This window comes from Monodelphis domestica, chromosome 1 (assembly GCF_027887165.1).
Source record: "Monodelphis domestica isolate mMonDom1 chromosome 1, mMonDom1.pri, whole genome shotgun sequence".
Taxonomy (NCBI): domain Eukaryota; kingdom Metazoa; phylum Chordata; class Mammalia; order Didelphimorphia; family Didelphidae; genus Monodelphis; species Monodelphis domestica.
In genome coordinates this window covers 85,151,414-85,161,295 of record NC_077227.1, presented here as the reverse complement: position 1 = coordinate 85,161,295, position 9,882 = coordinate 85,151,414, and the positions used below count along the sequence as shown (strand labels likewise).

General features: G+C 33.5%; 1 non-coding gene across 1 annotated transcript; it reads right to left on the bottom strand.

Moving 5' to 3' along the window:
• Positions 1-9,448: 9,448 nt before the first annotated feature.
• LOC130456654 (U6 spliceosomal RNA) lies at positions 9,449-9,552 on the bottom strand. The gene has a single exon (XR_008915719.1). It is a non-coding gene; the product is annotated as a U6 spliceosomal RNA (small nuclear RNA).
• Positions 9,553-9,882: the final 330 nt, after the last annotated feature.

Genomic DNA, 9,882 nt, shown 5'->3' with positions numbered 1-9,882 from the left:
CAAGTAAAGAACTGAGGCAAATAGGGATAAAGTATATCAACAACAACACATTTAGTAAACGTCTAAAGCTAGATTTGATCTCATGAAGAGTCTTCCCAATTCCAAGCCCAGTGCTCTATCCACAGCACTTTTTAGCTTCCCCAAATATTAGGACATAGATTTTAATCATGGTGCAGTGGATAGAAATCTCTCCCTCAAACTAAGACAACAGGTTGAGTTGTCACCTCTTAAAGCATGTTGACTCTTAAGTAATCACTGAAGTCTTTCTGAGTTTCAGTATCTTCATCTATAAGATTAGAAGGATAAACAGATGACCTATGTTGTCATTTTTCAAATCTAAATCTATTATCCTATCTACTAATCCTGCCCCAAATGGCTTACCTCATCTTTAAACAATATCCTTTTGGTCTTACCATACTACACTTTGGCAGGACTTCTAAGGGCTTTGTTCCAGTGGTTTTAATGAAATTATGACATAATTTTATAAAAGATTAACTAGAAAGAAAATCCATAAAATCATGATCAAAATACACCACAAAAATGTATCCATTTTGAAATTTCTTACCTTTAGGCATATTACACTGTAGAATATATTGCCTATAGAGTCAAAGGACCTGGGTTCAGATCTTGACTTTGTCACTTTCTTTGTGTTAAATACTTTGCTGAACCTTTGGAGCTCTTGGTTTCCTTGTCTGCAACTTTACCTCACCTCTAAGATCCTTCCCAACTCTGATTCCATGAACTTAACATATTTATGATTTCTTACTATTCATTATGTTCAGATCATTTAAATAATTGAACCAAATTTTCTAATCCTCTCCTGGCTCTCTTTATGTACAATTATCCATCAAACTGATATACTTTCCTGTAAATTAAATTGTAATATAACAAGTTACTTAATCAGAAAAAAGTGTAATCAACAGTCTACTATGTCCATGGAAATATTTTAATAATCTAAATTAAAACCATCTAAAATAATGCACTTAGTGTTATCATTATATTTAGCAACTCTAGAATGCATATATGCCATGAGATTCACATGGATTGTGTTTGTATTTTATGATCTCAAAGTAATTTTCTTTAACTATAACTTAAATTTGCATTTTAATATCTCCCTACAGTTGTATGTAAGCAAGAGGAAAACATAACTTCTCAGTCAATTACATTTGGTGTTTTGAAAAAGAACATGGGAGATCATAACTGCATTCATTTAAAAACACTTATTAACCATCTCATGTTTACTAGGTGCTGGGAGATACACAAAATTTAGATAAGAAAGTTCTTTCATGTCATGAAACTTGGATTCTAATTGGACAGGGAGGAGAAGTACAAATGTATGATGAGTAGGGAAAACTGCATTGACAAGATAGCATTTGAAATAGGTTTTAGATGATAGGAAGGATATGGTGGAGGATTTTCCTCAATCAATAGGGATGGAAGTCCTTAAGAGAAGTTTACCTGTTAAGGAGTATCCAATGATTTTGGGGGAAAGATAGAAGGCCAGACTGAAAGCAAAGAAATGTATTAGTATGCTAATAAGTACTGCTTTCACCATATAGCAGTCCAAGCTTCCTAGAGTACAGATTTGGTTTATATAACCTTTCAGACCCACTTAGAGCACACAATCATCAATAAACTTAGGATAGATACATAAAGAATTTCATAGAGAGGGAGAGAAATATGGGGATCATGCAAGGGAAAAAATGAAAGTATATAGAGAGCACCTGGCAGGATTTATTTTAAGAAACCATTCCTTTTTCAAGGAAAGGAGACAAGGGAATTAACCTTTTTTTTTTTACATATGCTAAAGAAGTCCATTTAGACAAAAGTATGGAAACTCTTATCCAAGGACAAGCAGTGGTAACATCAGTGAATTTTACTTTAGTTCTCGTGTAATTTGTTGAATTTTATTTCTCCTTACTTTCCACTATTAGGTTATCAGGTATTTGGAAGATATCTACACTGTTAGTCCTTCAAGATGTAACAAAATAATTGTGCTTCCTATTTCCCCCTCAAATAATTCAACAAGCAAGGAAAGATCTATTGCAGGAACTATGCATATTCTACCTTGACTGGAACATAAAGTGTCTAGAAGGGAGTAAGTAGGATATCTGGCTAGAAAGATAATCACATTTGCATCATGAAGGCCTATGAAAGTCAGGAAAATTGATCTGAAATTTATTTAACAGCCAATAAGGAACAAGATTTTTTAAAAAGAAAACAAATGATATAATGAAATCTGTGCATGAGGAAGATTTTTCTTGTAGTAGGACAATGGAGGAAATGGGGGGAAAGAGAGAATAAAGGCTGAAAGACCAATTAGGAGGATGATAAAAATATATGAGTGGTCACTGGTGGCATTTAGATTAGAAAGGGAAAAGATATAAGTGTTGTATTGGATGTGCCATCAAGAGTAATTGGAAACTTCATGGATATGATAGGGATTCTAACCATAAATTGTCAAATAATCACAAGGTTTAAAACCTGTAAGAATGAATGAGAAAACTTGGGAGAGATGCTGATATAAATCACTAAATCGGGCAAAAAGCTTTGGAACTAAAGAGAATAAGCTCAATTCTTAAAATATTGAATACAAGATGTTGGTGGAATGTGATTCAGGGACCCCAAAAGAATTGGGGCTTAGAGGGGTCACTAAGGCAAGCTTGGGGCTGCTCCTTTATAGTGGTCAGCCTCTTGGAGGTATAAGTATCCCAGTGAAAAAATAGATAAGAAATTTGAGGATGGGTCTCCAGTATTAAAGAGCAAGACATATTTAATCACAAGAAGGAACAGAAATAAAACGGGAATAGAATAGTATTAGTCTCTGTGACAATATGTGTTAAAAAACAAACAACCCTATGTAGAAGTTCAGAGAGAAGGAGTTCTTAACACTCGTGTTGTGAATCCTTTTGGCCTCAGATTTGAATATTTTGATACTTACTAGTTGTGTGACACTAGGCAATTCACTTAACCTTATTTGCCTCAGTTTCTTCAGCTGTAAAAAGAGCTGGAGAAAGAAATGGTTAACCACTCCAGCATTTTTGCCAAGAAAACCCAAAATAGAGTCACAAAGAGTTGGACGCGACTGAAACAACTGAATGACAAAACTGTGCCAAAGAAATCATAGGTACAATCACTATTTTATTACTTTGCTTTTATTAATGTAGCCCATAATCATTTTGGTTGTTAGTTGTTTTCAGATTTTTTTGCATATGTTTGGCTTGTTTGTTTTTGAGTGTGAAAGTTAGGATATCATGCCTTACTTAATAGTTCATTCCTTCAAAACATATGATTTTTGCAACCCCTTTATAATTTAATTGCTAGATGGTCTTTGAGAGTTACTACAGCTGAAAAAAATCACCACCCTACAACCTACATTATGAGAAGCCTCTTTCAAGTTGGGCGGCTTGGTCCTCAGATGACAGCCACAGTGACCTTCCATTACTCTTTCCTAAGTGAACATTTTCTCCCTTGGCTGAATTGACCAAGGTTTTCACTCTAGGATCACAGCCTTTGGGAACTCAGGATCACCTCCATGCCATGATAAGATATCAGAGGGGGACTTTTTTCCTCCCCAATGTTAGCATTTTAAAATATCCTTTTCTCTTCATTGTATTTACTTCAAAATACCATATGAATATTTGATTTGTTTTCTCCCTGTTGAATATTCTCCTACCTCCCCAACAGATGTTTAAACTTTACAAGGACAGGAATGACATCTCCATTCATCTTTCTATGTAATCTTCATTCCTTATTTGGGGCTTTGCCCATAGTAAATAGTTTTTTTTTTTATTGCACTGTTAGATTATTTAAAGAATACATTAAAGCTCCTTAGCCTCATTGAGAGAGACTTCTAGTCTAAATGTCTACTTTTCAGGATTCAGGATCTGCCTTTGAGGGTTTATGATCTTTAAGGCACCTATTTTTTTAGTGGTCTAAGAAATAGATTAACAACAAACTAGCCAATGTTTCTCTCAATTGGTTCAGTCAGAGAAATATTAAAACCTTGGAAATAGGCTTAAAAGCAGAAAACATAAACCCTACTGTTAGGTAACTTGTAAGAACCCTGTGAGTAAATGACTTAATGGGCAATCTTTTATACTGAAAGAGATTCATCAGGTGTTAAGTATAGCTCAGCTACTAATATAATATCACCTTTTCACTGAAAAGCCATTTATGAGAGGGTTAGTATGATTACAGTGGTGACTCTGAGAATTAGTCATTGTACTCACATCTTTGTGATCTGGAAACTATGAAAACTCCCTCCCACTTCCCACTGGATATGTACAGAGAAAGCAATATAGAAACCTTAAGCCATTACCTCCAACATTAGACAAAACTCCTGTGGTTTCTAACTAATGGCCCCACTCAATTTTGCCTGAGGTTGTTGGTAAATGACCATAGGGTTCTGCTCCAAGATTGGCAGAAGAAAGAGACAAATCTGAAACTGTTCAAAATGGCTTTAATTAGGAGTCTCTTCTGAAATCTACTCTTTGCAATGGGGGCCTCCAATGAATCTGTGCTCAGTTTAGCAAAAAGAACTGGCCCTTCAATAGATGAAGAAAATTTCCTATATAGCATAACAGTCTTATTGGCTCATGGTTTTGACATTTAAGATAACAATTTTGTTCATATTCCTGTACCTTAATGCAAATCAGTTACTGGATTGCAACCTGTGAATACTGAAATTTCTCAGACTTGTGAATGTTAAAAATTTCCCCATTGGGGAATTCTCCATTGGAACAATTCCCTACTGGGAACATTCCCCATTTGAAATGTGAGAACTCTACTTGGATCAGAAATGGGAGGACCTCTACTCCACCTGTACTTAAGACTGCTTTAGGGGAAAAAAACTCCTTGCTGAACAATGGAAAGTACTTAAACCCACACCTAAGCCATGCCTATTTTTAGAAAGGGGTGCTAAGTACCTATAAAGGTCAGGCAACTTGTGAACTTACAAGGAGCAAAGAGGTGAAAACTTACTCAGACCTTTCCTGATGTGAATTACTCAGAAGTTTTAGTCTACCCAGAAAAGGTGAGAACAAAATGTGAATTAAGAATGGTCTGTCCTTTGGAAAACATCTACTGTGATTGGTAGATGTAAGAATTATGGGGAGGTGGCAATGGAAAAATTCCCTATATAAGGAAAAGAAAAAGTCTCTTAAAAAACAGTCAGCTGGGAAAGGCTGCCTTGAAGGGTCTCTCTCGAGACTCATTCTAAAACATTCAGATGGAGGATTGAGCTGCTGGAGGCAGCTGAGATGATGCTGGCCTGGTGTCACTAGAATCCTTGCTTGGACAGATCTTGTGGTGAGTGATTAAGGACTGACTGATCTCTCTCTTAAGACTCATGTCTAGGCCATGGTGGCTTAAGGCCCTTCATACTTATTCATTTCTCTCTCTCTCTCTCTCTCTCTCTCTCTCTCTTTCTCTGATTTCTCATTGTATTATTAATTAAATTCTCTATAAAACCCAGTTGACTTGGGCATATTTCATAATTGGGAATATTTCCCTGGCAACCACCTGATATATTGATTTAAAACAAAACACTGCAGTGAAAACATATTTTCTGAGGTCACACATTTACTCACCCACTCTTATATCTACTACAATTTATATCTTACAACTATTTTAATCACTACAGTTTACAATAATCAACCATTTTAATTCTCACAGTTTATGGCAGACAACTATTTTAAATGTAACAAACCTCCTGCTAAGAATCAAAGTTTCATGAGGACAGTCATCAAGGTGGAGTGAAATCTTCATTGCTTCTTTTCTGGAACACTGTAATAATCTATAAATAATTTCTTCTCACCTTCATTTTTCCCACTTCTCCAAACATTGTTAAAACTTTGAAACTACTTTTCAAAAATGGACTTTCTCAACTATTTACCAGAAAGGGCAATAATCACTAGAGTAACCAGGTAGCTAAGATTTTCCCTTTTTCTATATTTTTTGTTTCTTACATTGTCAGAAATAATAACACTTACTTTTTCAGATCATAATGCAATAAAAATTAAAATTAATAAGGGTTCATGGAGGGAGAAATGAAAAATTAATTGGAAACTAAATAATCTAATTCTTCAAAACTGATGAGTCAATGAACAAACCATAGAAACAATTATTGATTTCATTGAAGAGAATGACAATGAGGAGACAATGTATCAAAATTTATGGGATACAGCCAAAGTAGTACTCAGGGGAAATTTTATATCCCTAAGTGCCTATATCAACAAAATAGAGAAAAAGGAGATCAACAAATTGGGCATGCAACTGAAAAAAAAACTAGAAAAAGAAGAAATTTTAAATCCTCAGATTAAAACAAAATTGGAAATCCTAAAAACCAAAGAAGAAGCTAATAAAATTGGAAGTATAAAAAACTATTGAACAAATAAATAAGATTAGGGGCAGATTATTTGAAAAAGAAATAAAATAGATAAAGTACTAGTTAACCAAATTTTAAAAAAAGAAGGAAGAGAATCAGATTAACAGTATCAAAAATGAAAAGGGCAATCTTACTTATAATGAAGAGGAAATTAAGACAATTATTAAGAATTACTTTGCCCAACAATATGGCAATTAATATGACAATCTAGGTGAAGTGGGTGAATGTTTACAAAAATATAAATTGCCTAGATTAACATAAGAGAAAATAGAATACTTAAATAATCCCATCTCAGAAAAAGAAATTGAACAAGCCACCAATGAACTCCCTAAGAAAAAAAAAATCCCAGAGACAGAAGGATTCACAGGTGAATTCTATCAAACATTTAAAGAACAACTAATCCCAATATTATATAAACTATTTGAAAAAAATAAGCATAGAAAGAGTCTTAAAAATTCTTTTTATGACACAAATATGGTATTGATTCCAAAGCCAGGCAGAGCAAAAACATAGAAAGAAAACTACAGATGAATCTCTAGAAAAGAGATTACAGCAATTTATCACAAGGATTATTCACTAAAACTAGGTGGGATTCATATCAAGAATGCAAGACTGTTTTAATATTAGGAAAACCATCTGCATAATTGACCATATCATCAACAAAACTAACAGAAATCACATGATTATTTCAATAGATGCAGAAAAATGCTTTTGACAAAATACAATACCATTCCTATTGAAAACACTAGGAAATATATGTATAAAAGGTCTTTTCCTCAAAATAATTAGTATTTATTTAAAACCATCAGCAAGTATCATCTGCAATGGATATTTAGAAGCCTTCCCAATAAGATCAGGAGAGAAGCAAGAGTGCCTATTATCACCACTGTTATTTAATATCATACTAGAAATGCTAGTGGTAACAAATAGAGAAGAAAAATAAATTGAAGGGATTAAAGTAGGCAATGAAGAAATTAAACTATCACTTTTTGCAAATGATATGATGGTATACATAGAGGATTCTAGAAAATCAACTATAAAGGTAGTGGAAATAATTAGAAACTTTAGCAAATTTGCAGGATATGAAATAAACCCATATAAATCATTACCATTTCTATATATTTCCAAAAAAACTCAGCAGCCAGACTTAGAAATAAAAACTCCATTTAAAATTGATCTAAACAATATAAAATATTTGGGAATCTATCTGCCAAGAGAAATGCAAGAATTATGTGAGCACAACTACAAAACATTTTTCACACAAATAAAATGATCTAAACAATTGGAAGGGCATTAATTGCTCATGGGTAGGATGAGCTAATACAATAAAAATTATAATCCTACCTAAATTACTTTTCTTATTCAGTACCATATCCATCAAACTATGAAAAAAACTATTTTATAGAATTAGAAAGAATAATAACAAAAAGGCATCTGGAAAAACAAAAGATCAAGAATATCCAGGGAACTAATGAAAAAAAATGTGATGGATGGTAGTATGGCAGTACTAGATCTTCAACTGTACTATAAAGCAGTGATAATCAAAACTATATGATACTGGCTAAAAAACAGAAGGGAGGATCAATGGAATAGACATGGGATAAATGACCTCAGCAATTTAGTGTTCAATAAACCTAAATATCTTAGCTTTGGGGATAAGAACCCACTATTTGACAAAAACTGCTAGGAAAATTGGAAAACAGTATTGCAAAAATTTGGTTTAGAGAAATATCTCATTCAGTATTCCAAGATAAGTTCAAAATAGTTATATGATGAATATAAAGAGTGATATTATAAGTAAATTAGGTGAACATAGAATAGTATATCTGTCAGATAATGGGGAAGGAAAGAATTTAAGACTAAGAAAGAGATAGAGAACATTATAAGATGTAAAATGAATAACTTTTATTATATTAAATTAAAAAAGGCTTTGTACAAACAAAGCCAATGGAACCAAAATTAGAAGGGAAGCAACAAACTGGGGGGAAATTTTATAACAAATTACAAAGACAAATGTCTAATTTTTAAAATATAGAAAGAACTAAGTCAGATTTACAAGAAATCCATCCACTGTCCATTTGACAAATGGTCGAAGGATATGAATAGGCAGTTTTCAGATGAAGAAATCAAAACTATCAATACATATGAAAAAGTCTTTTAAATCCCTCCTGATGAGAGAAATGCAAATCAAAACAATTCTGAGGCACCACCTTATACCTAGTATATTGAACAATATGACAGTAAAGGAAAATAATAAATGTTGGAGGGGATGTGGCAAAATCGGGACACTAATATATTGCTGGTGGAGTTGTGAAGTGATCCAACCATACTGAAGGCAATTTGGAATTATGCCCAAAGGGCTTTAAAAGAATGCACACCCTTTAAACTAGTAATACCACTACTAGGTTGATATTCCAAAGAGATTTTTTTTAAAGGGAAAGGACCTGTTTGTACAAAAATATTTATAGCTGCCCTTTTTGTGGTAGCAAAAAATTGGAAAATGAAGGGATGCTCCTCAATTGGGGAATAGCTAAAAAAAATCATGGTATATGATGGCAATAGAATTCTATTGTACTCTAAGGAATGGTGAATCACTTGATTTCTATAAGACCTAGAAATACCTACATGAATTGATATGGAGTGAAATGAGCAGGACCAGGAGAACATTATGCACAATAACTAAAATATTGTGAGATGATCAAATGTAATAGACTTTTCTTCTAATAGCAATGCCATGATCCAGGACAATCCAGAGGGATTTATGAGAAAGAATACCATCCATATTTAGAGAAAGAACTGTGGGAGTAGGAATGCAGAAGAAAAACATATGATTTATCACCTGCTTATATGGGTATATGATTTGGGGTTGGAGTTTTTAAAGATTACTCTTTACAAAAATGAATAATATGAAAATGAGTTTTGAGTGATAATAAATGTATAGCTCAGTGAAGTCGCTTGTCTGCTCTGGGAGGAAGGAGGGAAGAGGGAGGGAGAAAATGTGAATCATGTAACCATGGAAAATTTTTTAAATAAAATTATATTGAAAATAATTAAAATTTTAAAAAATTATAACACTTCATGAATTTGTATGTTATCTTTGCACAGGGGCCATGGTAACCTTCTCATGTATTGCCCCAAATTTAGTGCATATGCTGCTGAAGCAAGCAAAAATCAAGACTCTCAAAAATAATGTATTTATAGAGCTTTATTGTCTCATGATATGGCTAGTCACAGAGATAGAAAGTACTATGCAGGAGAAATTTCCAGAGGTCATAAGGATTTCTCATGTTGAACACAAGAATCATTCCATACAGGCCTTCCTTTTATTATTCCTCCATCTTGCCTCTACGAAATCATTTACTATAATGATAGAAGGATCCTACCTTACTTCACTCAGGTGTAGACCCCTAAACTAATAGCCAACGAAGAGCCCAGCAGGATGGATATTCCCAGAGTGGGATTTTGAACCTAGTTCTGGAGAGTTATTGTGAATA